The 13,585-nt window shown below is 43.4% G+C and overlaps 1 protein-coding gene across 1 annotated transcript in view; it reads left to right on the top strand.

Moving 5' to 3' along the window:
* LOC143292024 (FMRFamide receptor-like) overlaps nucleotides 1-13,585 on the top strand; it is a 314,330-nt gene that overhangs the window by 82,893 nt on the left and 217,852 nt on the right. The window contains exon 3 of the mRNA XM_076602189.1: nucleotides 2,166-2,295. The gene's annotated coding sequence lies outside the window, so the exon portion shown is untranslated. The remainder of the gene's footprint in view (nucleotides 1-2,165; nucleotides 2,296-13,585) is intronic.

Here is a 13,585-nt window from a genome sequence, read left to right as displayed (position 1 = left end):
TTTACGTCAGTTCTATAGACTTGGGAGCATTCTTTCAAAAAGCGAAGCAAACTTGGCACTGCTGAGGTTGCTCAAGCAACCCCTAGCCCTGGACTGTTGATTCATGTCCCAGTTCAGTTTCAGTTTCAGTAGCTCAAGAAGGCGTCACTGCGTTCGGACAAATCCATATACGCTACACCACATCTGCCAAGCAGATGCCTGACCAGCGGCGTAGCCCAACGCGCTTAGTCAGGCTTTGAAAAAAAAAAAAAAAAAAAGAAAAAAGGTGAATAAATAATAGATAAGCGTACATAAATAAGTAAATAAATACATAAATAGATTAAAAAAAATTATAATATGAAAAAAGGTAGTGATAATAATAATAATAATAATAATAATAATAATAATAATGATAATAATAATAATAAATAAATAAATAAACAAATAAATGAATAAATAAAATAAGACAACAATGATGATAAATAAGCAAATAAATATAAAACATGGAGACACACATTCACACATACATCATGTTCCATAGAGGCGCTGATGAGGTTTCGTCCTTGTTTAAATTGTAAGGTCTCCCCATCAACTGCCCCGGCCCCTGCAATCCTTGACCGCTGTTTTACCTGGGCATGGCTGGTGCGGATTGATAACTCTCTTGTCCTTGGTGCTTGCGTTTCACCACTCATCATTACAAGAAATTGTGTGACAGTCGCGCTGTGTGTGTGTGTGTGTGTGTGTGTGTGTGTGTGTGTGTGTGTGTGTGTGTGTGTGTGTGTGCGTGCGTGTTTGTGTGTATGTGTGTGTGTGTGTGTGTGTGTGTGTGTGTGTGTGCGTGTTCCAGAAAAAGAGACAACCAGTAAAGAGTCTGAGTCCCAATGGTTACCGTTAATTCCATTTCAATGGATGAAGAAGACGAACACACTCTCTCTCTCTCTCTCTCTCTCTCTCTCTCTCTCTCTCTCTCTCTCTCTCACACACACACACACACATATTAATGAACATACAAACATCATACACATAATGTACACAAGACAGAAATAAAGCTAACCTCCCCCCTCCGTCCCCCTCCCACATCCACGAAAAAGTGAACTAAGGGTTTTTTCGCAAGTAACAAAAATGAAAGACAGACAGACAGACAGACAGACAGACAGGCACAGATAGATATATTGACAGGCGGACAGACACAGACACAGACAGATAACTATAGACTGACAGACAGACAGGTAGATATATTGACTGACAGACAGACAGACAGAAAGATAGATACATACTGGTTGGTCTCCATAAAACTAAGTATGGTACAATGGTAGTGCCATAAAAATGACATATTGGTGAACTCTCCCATAAACATTGTTTCCAATAATCATATATTCATTCCTCAGTTTCAGCTGCTGCTGATTTTTTCTTGGGGTGGGATTGGTTAGCTTGAAACGCGCGCGCGCGCGCGCGTGTGTGTGTGTATGTGTGTGTGTGTGTGTTTGCACTTTGCTTATGTGTGTGTACTGAAATCGGGAGAGAGTGGAAGTGTAAAAGCTACCACCCCTCACCCGCCCCCCCCCCCCCACCCCCCTCCCCACACCACACACACACACACACACACACACACACGCATACACACACACTGTCTGTCTGTCTTTCTCTCTCCCTCCAGATCTGTTTACCCCCCTCCCTACCTGTGTTTGAGTCTTCTCCTACCCCCCCCCCCCCCCTCCATCTCTCGCTTTCTCTCATTAACACCTTGAATAAATTACTCGTATCCGTATCTCATTAACGCCGAGACAGACGCTCACACAATCAGACGAAACCTAATTTTGAACACGTGCCTCATTGCTAAAGGATCTTTCGACATATTTCTAATGACTCAGTCTCTGTTTTGATTGGGTTGTTGTTTTGTTTTGCTGAGTTACTTTGGTTTGGTTTGCTTTGGTGTGCACATTTATCAGGATTTTATGTGGCTGGGAGCAATAGGATAGTATGCCTTGCACGCACACACACACACGCGCGCGCGCGCGCACACACACGCACACACGCACACGCGCACACACACACACACACGCACGCGCAAACACACACACACACACACACACACACACACACACACACACACACACACACACACACACACACACACAATGTTAATATGTGTTTGTTTGGGTTTTTTTTTCTTTCTTTTTTTTCAGATGAAATTCTTGCAGTCAGGGTTTCTCCATAACCCAGTTTTCTACTATGCATGCTGCTCCTTACTAAAAGTGACATCGGACGAGTAAATTTGGATACTACGATTATTACGTACCGTCAGAGCACAATTTCGTAAGTATTTCGATGTTACTGTGGGTCGTCCAGACTCTCTCTCTCCCTCACACACACACACACACACACACACACACACACACACACACACACACACACACACACACACACACACACACACACATGCTCGAACGCACATATACACACAGACACATGCAAGCACGCTCGAGCACACACACACACACACACACACACACACACACACACACACACACACACACACACACACACACACACACACACAGCACAACGAGCAAATTGCATGTCGACCTGCGAAACACGCCTGTGAAGACCCTGCACTTGCAAGGCCCATAAAGCGACATGATGAATTGACAGGCAGGCCGGCTTCGGGCGGAATAAACAGAACAGGGAACAGGACCTGAAGATGAAACCTATCCACTTGTGTCAGTGACAAATTGTCCGCATGGGCTGATCAATATCAGCAGTCGTTTTAGCCAACAGGCTAGAGGGGAGGAGTGGGTGGGGGGATGAGGGGGCGGGCGTGGGGGTGGGGGCGGGGGCGCCAAGTCCTTCACGGCAGGTAACCCCCAAACCAGCAAAATCCACAGGATTCACGGTGTGTTTAAAGCAAAGAAGGTCAGGTCGTTCTATTACACAACGCGTTAACGCACGTTTATCTGTGTGTACCAACCTGTCTGGTTCTGAAGTGGGAAAGGCTGGACGTAGACGCTAATGTCTCACGCACGTTGTAAGTGTGTAGTCTACGGTCAGCGTCAGATGGAACTTACGATAACTATGTGATGTGAGGAGGGTTTAACACCTTCACTGCCGAACATTGGCCTTTTGAATATTAATATTATTAGTAGTATTTTTATGTATTTATCTATTATTTATTTATTTTATTATTATTTTATCATTTTTATTTTATTTCATTTTCTTAATTTAATAAAAAAATATGTATATATATATTCACTTTATTTATTTTATTTTATTATCATTTATGTTTATTTTATTTCTCATTATTTTATTTTTATTTTTTACTGATTTTTTTTTTATTAAAAAAATTTATATATTGATTGATTTTTTTTTCTCAAGGCCTGACTAAGCGCGTTGGGTTACGCTGCTGATCAGGCATCTGCTTGGTAGATGTGGTGTAGCGTATATGGATTAGACCGAACGCAGTGGCGCCTCCTTGAGCTACTGATACTGATACCGAACATCGGTGAAATGAGACCATCAGTGTGGTGTGAATTTGAAATGTAGTAACTACGTTTTTTGTGTCACTTGTCAGTGGTGCAAACCGAATGTCGAACTTTATTGACATGAGATCTATGCAGCATGGATATGAAGTGCAGTTGCTAATTGTTTTGTGTTGTTGTGTTTTGTCAATGATGCTATTGATTCTGCTGGTCAAAAGTTAAAAATGTAAACTCCACAGGAAAAAAAATTCAACATGAAGAAAAGTAACTGTGTCCTATTTTAGCGTCCTAAATTATTGCACCGTTTGGTTACATTTTCACGGTTTGTGGGACCCCCACCCCACCCCACCAAGGAAAAAAAACGGAAAAAAGTGAGATGGAGGCACGTTAGTTTAGAGACTGAATCCGCATCAAAACTGTGTAAAATAACGTACAACACAAGAGTCGAAATCTACTGAAAATGGGTTACCATATCTACTAATGGTAATATCGTTTCACACTGGCACAAAAAATCACCGGTAAAATAGGCTCCTAAATTTAGGATGCTAAAGTAGGACTTTACCGTAACTGACATCCTGACCTGTAAGGTCTTTTTTTTTTTTTTTACCTCAGTGAGATGACAACCCTTCACTGAGGAACTTAACCCTTTCACCGCCAGTCAATTTAGAGTGCAAAACACAGGAAATATGGTGTCTAAGAACAGCTGGGAACTCCCCCTGTCATGTGTAGAAAATAAGTCCTATCCTACTACCGAACATTAAAAGCACAGTAGGTTCATGGATAACAGACCCATGATCTGGTCACCCTTCAGTGACATGGGTGCTCTAACTGCCGGTGCTGCATAAATGCGAGTTTGGCAGTGAAAGGGTTAATCACCAGCAGCAGTCAAGGGGTTAACCACTCAGTGCTCATGGTCAGACATTGTGGGAGAGTTCCGGCTTCCTCCCACTTAGAGGAACAAAGTCAACAAAGACAGATCCCGCGTTATCTCACTGGCTTTACCCTCACAACGTGTGTGTTAACTCTCTCCATACGAACGGCGAAATAGACGACGTTAACAGGGTTTCGCCCCAGTTACCATCATCAAAATATTGCAAGCGGAAGGCTCTTATACTGAAGAGGTGAATGTTGACAAAGAATACCACAATTCTGACGACGGAAGCTAAAGGTTGGGTCATTCAGACACCCACTGGACATCCGAGGGGTCTGTGTAGAGGAGAAGAGAGGACTGGCCGTACTGAGTGAGTTAATCTTCACGCTTTGGATGATGAAGATCCACTCACTGTGGTCTCAGACTGACTCGCTTGGATAAGTGCATGAGAGTGGAAGGGGAAAGGGGCGGATGTTTACGAGTATTGGCCAATAATGCAAGTTTGGCTTCAGTTTAGATTGAAAAGATGCAATCGCGTGCATGATCTCAGGTTAATTCCACACGAACATAGCTGGAGTGTATTGATTTTTTTTTTTTTTTCGGGCCTGCCCAAAATAACTCCACGTGGAATCTGTGTTACTGCCCCCGCAATAACGCCCTTGGAGTCTTTCTTGGGACTTGCGACAGAGATATTTTAGTTCTCCCCTAAAATGACCCCTTTGAGTTTTTTCTTTGATTGTTTTTTTTATTCTAAAATTTTCAGTTTCTCAAAAGGGCGTCACTACCTTCAGACAAATCCATATACGCTACATACACCACATCTTCTATGGGCAGATTCCTGACCAGCAGCATAACCCAATACGCTTAGGTAGGCCTTGACTGCTTGCAGACATGTTAGTGTACCTGTCAGAGTGGATTTCTTCCACAGAATTTTGCCAGAGGACACGTTACCATGGGTTCTTTTTTTTATTTTATTATTATTAGTAAGTGTGCCAAGTGCGTGCTGCACACGGGACCTCGGTTTATTGTCTCATCCAACTGACTAGACGCTCAGTTTGATTTTCCAGTCAAACGTGGGAGGAAGGGCGAGAGCGGGATTCGAACCCAGAACCTCATGTAGACTCTGTATTTGCAGATGAGCGTCTCAGCCACTCTGCCACCATCCTCCATGAATGCATGTTATTTGAAGAATTTGGGGGTGGGGGTGGGGGGGGGGCGTGGGGTGGGGGGAGGGGGGGGCAGGGAATCAAGATGTGGAGTGATGGCCTAGAGGTAACGCGTCCGCTTAGGAAGCGAGAGAATCTCAGCGCGCTGGTTCGAATCCCGGCTCAGCCGCCGATATTTTCTCCCCCCTCCACTAGACCTTGAGTGGTGGTCTGGACGCTAGTCATTCGGATGAGACGATAAACCGAGGTCCCGTGTGCAGCATGCATTTAGTGCACGTATAAGAACCTACGGCAACAAAAGGGTTGTTCCTGACAAAATTCTGTAGAAAAATCCACTTCGATAGGAAAAACAAATAAAACTGCACGCAGGAAAAAATAATTTAAAAAAAAAAGGGTAGCGCTGTAGTGGAGCGACGCGTTCTCCCTGGGGAGAGCAGCCCGAATTTCACATAGAGAAATCTGTTGTGTTAAAAAAAAGAAAAGAAAAGAAAAGATATTCCAAAGGAAAAAATATGGTGCACCATGGGTGGAGTAAATGAAATGGCCTGCCCTTAGATAACTCCAGGAGTAGGGGGATGGGGTGAGTGTTTCTGTGCCGAGTCCAATAGACCCTATATCAGTGCTTGGGGGGTTATAATCATCCAGGCGCTGTATCGGGGCATGGTTGTGGTTGTCTGCTACGGTTCGTTCTTGGAAGTCTCATTTAGTTTGTTGTTCTTGAAACAACCAGGGGCAAATGATTAATTACATTTTTGTTCCCTTTTTTTCGTGTTTCTTCTTCTTTCTTCTTTTTTTTTCCCCCCCAATGGTTAACATTTCATGAACCTAGTTGTGTTTGTGCGATAGTTACGTGTGGCACTGTGTCAGGTCCGTTTTGTGACAACCTGTTGCCGAGAGATAGTGACATTCATTAATTCATCGTGTCTGTTCGGGAGCTACCCACACCCCTCAACCACCATCCTGCCCTCTGTGTGTGTGTGTGTGTGTGTGTGTGTGTGTGTGTGTGTGTGTGTGTGTTGTATGCGTGTGTATGTGTGTGTGTGTTGTATGTGTGTTGTGTGTGTGTGTGTGTGTGTTGTGGTGTGTGTGTATGTGTGTGTGTGTGTGTGTGTGTGTGTGTGTGTTGTATGTGTGTGTGTGTGTTGTATATGGTGTGTGTGTGTGTGTGTGTGTGTGTTGTGGTGTGTGCGCGCGCGCGCGTGTGTGTGTGTGTGTGTGTGTTGTGGTGTGTGTGTGTGTGCGTGCGTGTGTGTGTGTGTGTGTGTGTGTGTGTGTGTGTGTGTTGTATGTGTGTGTTGTGTGTGTGTGTGTGTGTGTGTGTGTGTGTTGTATGTGTGTGTATGTGTGTGTGTGCGTTGTATGTGTGTGTGTGGTGTATGTGTGTGTTGTGTGTGTGTGTGTGTGTGTGTGTGTGTGTGTGTTGTGTTGTGTTGTGTTGTGCTGTGTTGTGTTGTGTGTGTGTGTGTGTGTGTGTGTGTGCCCGCTTGAGCATTGTGTGCTCGTGCGCTTGTTTGTATGCTAACCATGCTTTCAGTTGTTGTTTTTAACACTCGCATGCCTGAAAGAGCACAGAGAAAGCGACTCATTTGTGAAATGCGAAGCCTACTACCTGTTTTTTTTTTTCTTTCATTAACCAGTATCTCGTTGAACGTTGTAAAGTGGACGCCTTTAGTCTACAGTATGATTGGATTAAAGCCTACCTGGGGAACCATAGGGTGGAGAAAGAAAGAGGGTTTGGGTAGAGGGGCTCAGGGTGGGTTGTGGGGGGTGGGGGTGGGGGTAGCGGGGGTAAGATTCTGCCCGATAGCCCGTACAGACCCTAGCCTGTAAAAACAATGAGGTCACTGCCACCCACTATGTCCCTTGCAACGAAGCGATTTGACCATCGCTAGCCATGTCCAGAGCTCGAGCTGAGCTGTACCCCAGGCCAGCTGACACTGTACACCGGACGTATGTTACAGGCTGTGTGGTCTGGAAAATTTAGGTGGTAGGGAGAAGTAAGAAAACACACAGTGTAACCTGTGCATTGTACGTACTGTGTCGTCGTGTCCACTCACTGCAGGGTATTTACTGTAAGAGCTGGGTGTGTGACGCTCATATGTGACTGTGGAGAAGTATGGTTTTTTTTTTTTTTCCACAGTGACTTTTTAAATTCAGGATCTTTGGATTTCACGTAACGTGGCCTGGTCGTTTCTGTTTGAAGGTATGTGTCTGCTTTGCTCTGATTATTATTATTATTATTATTATTATTATTTTGGAGGGTGGGGGGGGATGCGGGGGTAGGGAGGTCGGGGGTGGGGCGGGGGGTGGGATACGTTTATTGACAGTTCGGGACGACTTCCGGAAATCCGGTAAAACAGTGTGTCTTTACAGTAATCACATGACTTTCACAGAGTGAATATTTACAGTTCATTGTGACTTTCACACAATGTCACTTACACACACACACACACACACACACACACACACACACACACACACACAATATGTATATATATATATGTATATATATATATATATATATATATATATATGTGTGTGTGTGTGTGTGTGTGTGTGTGGAGTTCTGTCTGTTTGTCTGTTTGACTATGTATACGTGTGTAGTGTGTACGCGCGCGCGCGTATGCACAGTTACTTTTCTTTACTTTTTTCCATGAAAAAGAAAGTACACAGATGTGACGTGACATGTATTGTTTAAAGATGCAACAAAATATACATCATCGCATTTGGAAACGACTAGTGGAGTGATGGCCTAGAGGTAACGAATCCGTCTAGGAAGCAAGAGAATTTGAGCGCACTGGTTCGAATCCCTGCACAGTCGCCAGTATTTTCTCCCCCTCCACTAGACCTTGAGTGGTGGTCTGGACACTAGTCATTCAGATGAGACGATAAACCGAGGTCCCGTATGCAGCATGCACTTAGCGCACGTAAAAGAACCCACGGCACCAAAAGGGTTGTCCCTGGCAAAATTCTGTAGAAAAATCCACTTCAATAGGAAAACATAAAAACGGCAGGCAGGAAAAAAATACAAAAATATGGGTGGCGCTCTCAGTGTAGCGACGCGCTGTCCCTGGGGAGAGCAGCCCGAATTTCACACAGAGAAATCTGACGTGACAAAAATGAGTAATACAATACAATACAATACAACACAATACAATACAATGCTATGACAGTGATTTATGCCCAACGTCTTTTCAAAGCGTCATCCCGGTTCACCAGTTTTAGGTTCGCCCATTCCTGAGAAACTGCACAGGCGAAACGGGAATAGCAGGTAAGCGAAGCATGATAAAGAGCCAATCTTTCAAATGACCACTGTGGCCGCACCGTCAAAGCATAGGTGTATTAGGGATAGGCGAAACAGACATACTCCCTTTCAATGGAACGCGTTCTTTTCAAGCAGTCGCTTACTTCACTGAATAACCGTTCGCGCTACTTTCCCTACTTATATTATTTATGGTAAAAAAAAAAACCCTTCACTCAAGAATTTCTCCACCTCCCCTCTCCATTAGCTAAAAAGAAACAGGGGGGTGATCTTGTTAGAGCTAGGTGAGGTGAGCGTGGTGAGGGGGTTTGGTACACCAAAAGTGGATGAAGGAATTTTACAACAAAGTGTGGCCTCTTGTGCTTAGTGGTCAGTACTGGGTCAGTGTTGTACTAACCCACCGAAATTGCAGTGTACACACACCCAATGTACCGAGGGTCAAGTGGTGGAGATGTTAAGTTCTCCGCCGCCGCCGAAAGTGGCCAGGGGTTTCGAGTATCCAGTCCCACAGACAATGTTTGCTTACACACTCACCTGGACGTCAGAAGGTCACGTTCTGACGTCACTGAAGGAGGGTCACACACCGGGACATTGTAACCTTGGATCTTGATCTCTCTGTACTGCTGCTGCTGCTGTTACGTCTCCTTGAAGATGTTGTTCCCATCCACACCCCCCCCCCCCCCCCAACACCTCCCCCCCCCCCCCCCCCACACACACACCTCCTCCTCCATCTACTCCCTCGAACTGTCCTGTAACTGTGGCTGTTATCCCCAGTCAACCATATCACCTGAAGTGAGGTGTCGACGTGGAACTACCCGAATGTAACGAACGGTGTTTTGGGCTGGAGGTTTATCTATTTATCTATCTTTTTTTCTTTTCTTTTTTTTAAGGGCCGAAATACTTGACTGGGTGGCGCTTCTTCTCTGAAGACCTTCTTTTGTCCAGCTCTTCCTGACGTTTCTTATCACTGTTTCGTCTTCCATTCCTGACACTTTCCCTCTTCCCCTCTGCCTCAACTCATTTTATTTTGAAATCTTCTGGTCCTCTAGACTTCCGTTTAGTAGTCAACCTGTTTTTCCTTCTACTTTTGACCGCCCCTTTTACTATATCTATTGATGACCACACAAAAAAAGCTACACCAGTACAAAATCATGCGTTGTCTCGGGACCCGAACCGACGGGCAGTAAGTTCCACCTATGATCTCCCCACCGTTTAGCCCAGCTCTTAACGCACAAAAATTATTATTCCTGCTTTATGCTGAAAGCATAATGTTCGTAACCTTGTTGTTGTTGTTGTTGTTGGTTTTACCAGTCTGAGTCCCTCACTCGCTCTCAGTCTCTCTGTCAGTCTCGGTCTCTCAGTCTCTCTCTGTTTCTGTATGTATGTCTCTATCTCAGTATCTATTTATCTGCCAATCTTGATCTGTATATAAAATTAATAATATACACAGAGGCTCGGGAGGGTAGGTTATATATATCTCTCTACCCCTCCTCCCTCCCCACCTCTCTCTCCCTCCCTATCTCTGTCTGTCTGTCTGTCTGTCCGTCTGTCTGTTTCCGTCTGTCTGTCTCTGTCTATCTGTCTGTCTGTCCGTCTGTCTGTCTGTCTCTGTCTCTCTGTCTGTCTGTCTGTCCGTCTGTCTGTCTGTCTGTCTGTCTGTATCCGTCTGTCTGTCTGTCTGTCTCGTTCACTCGTTCCTTCGTTCGTTCTTCGTTCGCTCGCTCTGGCAGCCTTCAGATGTTGAGCTTCGGTTCAGAATACAAATCTTCCTGTTAGTCTGGGAATTCCTACCCTGATGAATAAAAAGTTTCGAGACAAGCAGAATGCAAAATCATCTGCAGCTTAACTTTTGACACTTAGGGCTTTGTTTATTTTTCTTGTTTTTGTTAGTTTGTTATTTTTGTTTTTTGTTTTCTTGGCTACTTCCCTGACATGTTCGCCAGTATTTGGAGACATCTGTATTTGTTTTAATGTCACTGAGCTCGTATCTTCCAAACTTTCGCGTTTTTCTTATACCACTTTCGGTGGTAGTTATATTTTCATATCTTTAACTTAATCATCTTCCAAAATCTCTCGTAAGAAAACAATGAAAACAAACAAAATAAACTCAACAAAAAAATAACCAAGCAAACAAAACAAAAACAACAACAACAAAATCCAAAGCAATGAAAACAAACAAAATAAACTCAACAAAAAATAACCAAGCAAACAAAACAAAAACAACAACAACAAAATTCAAAGCAAACAAAAGTTTCTATGCATATGTAGCATCCAAAACGAAACCAAGAGAGGACATCTCTAATTCAATTAAGTCGGATGGGACCTTAGCAGACAGTGAACAAGAAAAGGCCGAGGTTTGAATTTTTTCTCTTTTTTTCACAAGTGTTTTTACTGTTGTTGTTGTTGTTGTTTTTGTGTTTGTTTGTTTGTTTGGTTGGGTTTTTCTCTTTCTTTCTTTCTTTTTTATTTTATTCTAAAGTAGACATTGATAATTGCCCATACTTTCCAAAAAGAACAGACAGTACTTTAGAATTTTCAGAAAAACAAGTCCTTGATAAACTGACAGTATATAAATATATATATATATGTATATATATGTATATATATATATATATATATATATATATACAGAGTTGAGAGAGAGAGAGAGAGAGCGTTCACATACTCACAACGAGCAGACCGTGCGCCATACTAAAGTTTCAGTGACAGGAAGGTGTCAGATGATGCGAACTAATCGATATACAGCCACACTGTATCCACTGAACAAAAAAAGAAACAACGACAACAACAAAAAAAAAAAACAACAAAAACAACAACAACCAGAAAACAGTAGCAGGTGCCTGACCCCATGACCCCCACGCCCTGTACAGGGTGTGTGGAAAACAGTAACATGATAGAAATGAAAAAAAAAAAAAAAAAAAAATCCAGACAAAACAACAGCAGCACTGATAGACCCTGGCCACAGCGAACCGTTCTAATGCATTGCCCCCGATGTTATTCGCCTTCATCTGTCGCCACAGCACCCACACGCCCAGCTTTAATTGCATAACCATCTGCATTACGCCTGTCACGTGTTGTTTTCATTGAGACCGACACTGGTTTTGGTTACCCGCCCACATGAACTTGATGGCTGAGACTGCTGTACAGTTTTCTTGCTGTTGTGTTTTAAGTAATGGGCTATTTGTGCCACTGGCTTTGATCTGACTGGTTAATTAATGTAGCGGCAACTAATGACATCAAAGTATCAATGATAGGAAGGGCAAGGAGAAGAATTCGAAGAAGAAGGAACGAACGATTATTTAAAATGCGAAGTACCTCTTCAATGCAGGGACCCAGAGAAAAAATTTCGCTTTTCTTCTTCTTTTTTTTTTTTTTTTCTTTCTTTTTTTTTTCTTTTTTTTTTTCTTCTTCTTCTTCCTTTCTTTCTTTCTTTGTGCTGTAAGATAGTTCTGATGATTATATGTCTCAGTGTTGTATTATGAAATGTTCTTGTTCAACTGATGACTTTCCTTTTTTTTCGTGTTCTTCCTTATGGTGTCAGTCTGTGCCAACTGTATACAATTAATTACAAGAGGTTGTTTCTTCATCAGGGGGTAAGTTCATAGGTGTGCTGTACATGTAGAGTTCAGTTTAACTCTCTCCATACGAACGGCGAAAGAGACGACGTTAACAGCGTTTCATCCCAATTACCATCATCAAAATATTGCAAGCGGAACGCTCCTATACTGAAGAGGTGAATGTTGACAAAGAATACCACAGTTCTGATGGCGGAAGCTAAAGGTTGTGTCATTCAGACACCCACTGGACATCCGAGGGGTTTGGGTAGAGGAGAAGAGAGGACTGGCCGTACTGAGTGAGTTAAAGACCAGTCAGCTATACCACGTAGAGAAAACGTCGGTTCTCGTTCAATCACCAAAGGTATGCAACGTCAGGTCCGATCAGCATATGGACGGGTGACCGCTTGGAAACACTTTTTTTTTTTCTCAAGGCCTGACCAGCGCGTTAGTTTGCAGCCCGCACTGAATAAGAACCCATGTCAACCTATGTGTGGTCTTCTAGGAGAACAATCTTAAGAAGAAATCCACTCCGATAAGTACACAAAACATGTAGGCATGCACTCAAAGCCTGACTATCGCGTTGGCTTATGCTGCTGTCAGGTGTCAGCTCTGGTGTAGCACTTATGGATTTGTTTGAACGCGGTGACATATTCTTTAGAAAATGAAACTGAAACTATGCGAAGATCAGACATGTACTTTCTGTTGTTGTTGTATTGCTTGTTTGTTTGGTGGTTTTTTTTGTTTTGTTTTTTTAACTCTTTCATACGAACGGCGAAAGAGACGACGTTAACAGCCTTTCACCCCAATTACCATCATCAAAATATTGCAAGCGGAAGGCTCTTATACTGAAGAGGTGAATGTTGACAAAGAATACCACAATTCTGACGACGGAAGCTAAAGGTTGGGTCATTCAGACACCCACTGGACATCCGAGGGGTCTGTGTAGAGGAGAAGAGAGGACTGGCCGTGCTGAGTGAGTTAAATGGTAGCAGTTCGTTCCAAAAATGAACCATGCTGTGAAACACTGCCCAATTGGTAGGACCACTTTCATCAATCATGAGCACTTGCGATAAACCCTTCTCTGCCTCTGTATCTGTTTGCCTCTCTCTCTCCGTACTTTCTCTCTCTCTCTCTCTCTCTCTCTCTCTCTCACACACACACACACACACACACACACACACACACGCACACATACACACACACACACACACACACAACATGAGAGAGAGAGAGAGAGAGAGAGAGAGAGAGAGAGAGTTGTCGGATGAAGACCT

The sequence above is a fragment of the Babylonia areolata genome, chromosome 18, assembly GCF_041734735.1.
Source record: "Babylonia areolata isolate BAREFJ2019XMU chromosome 18, ASM4173473v1, whole genome shotgun sequence".
Classification (NCBI taxonomy): domain Eukaryota; kingdom Metazoa; phylum Mollusca; class Gastropoda; order Neogastropoda; family Buccinidae; genus Babylonia; species Babylonia areolata.
Note: the sequence above shows the minus strand (reverse complement) of the source record. Positions and strands in the feature narration are given on the sequence as shown.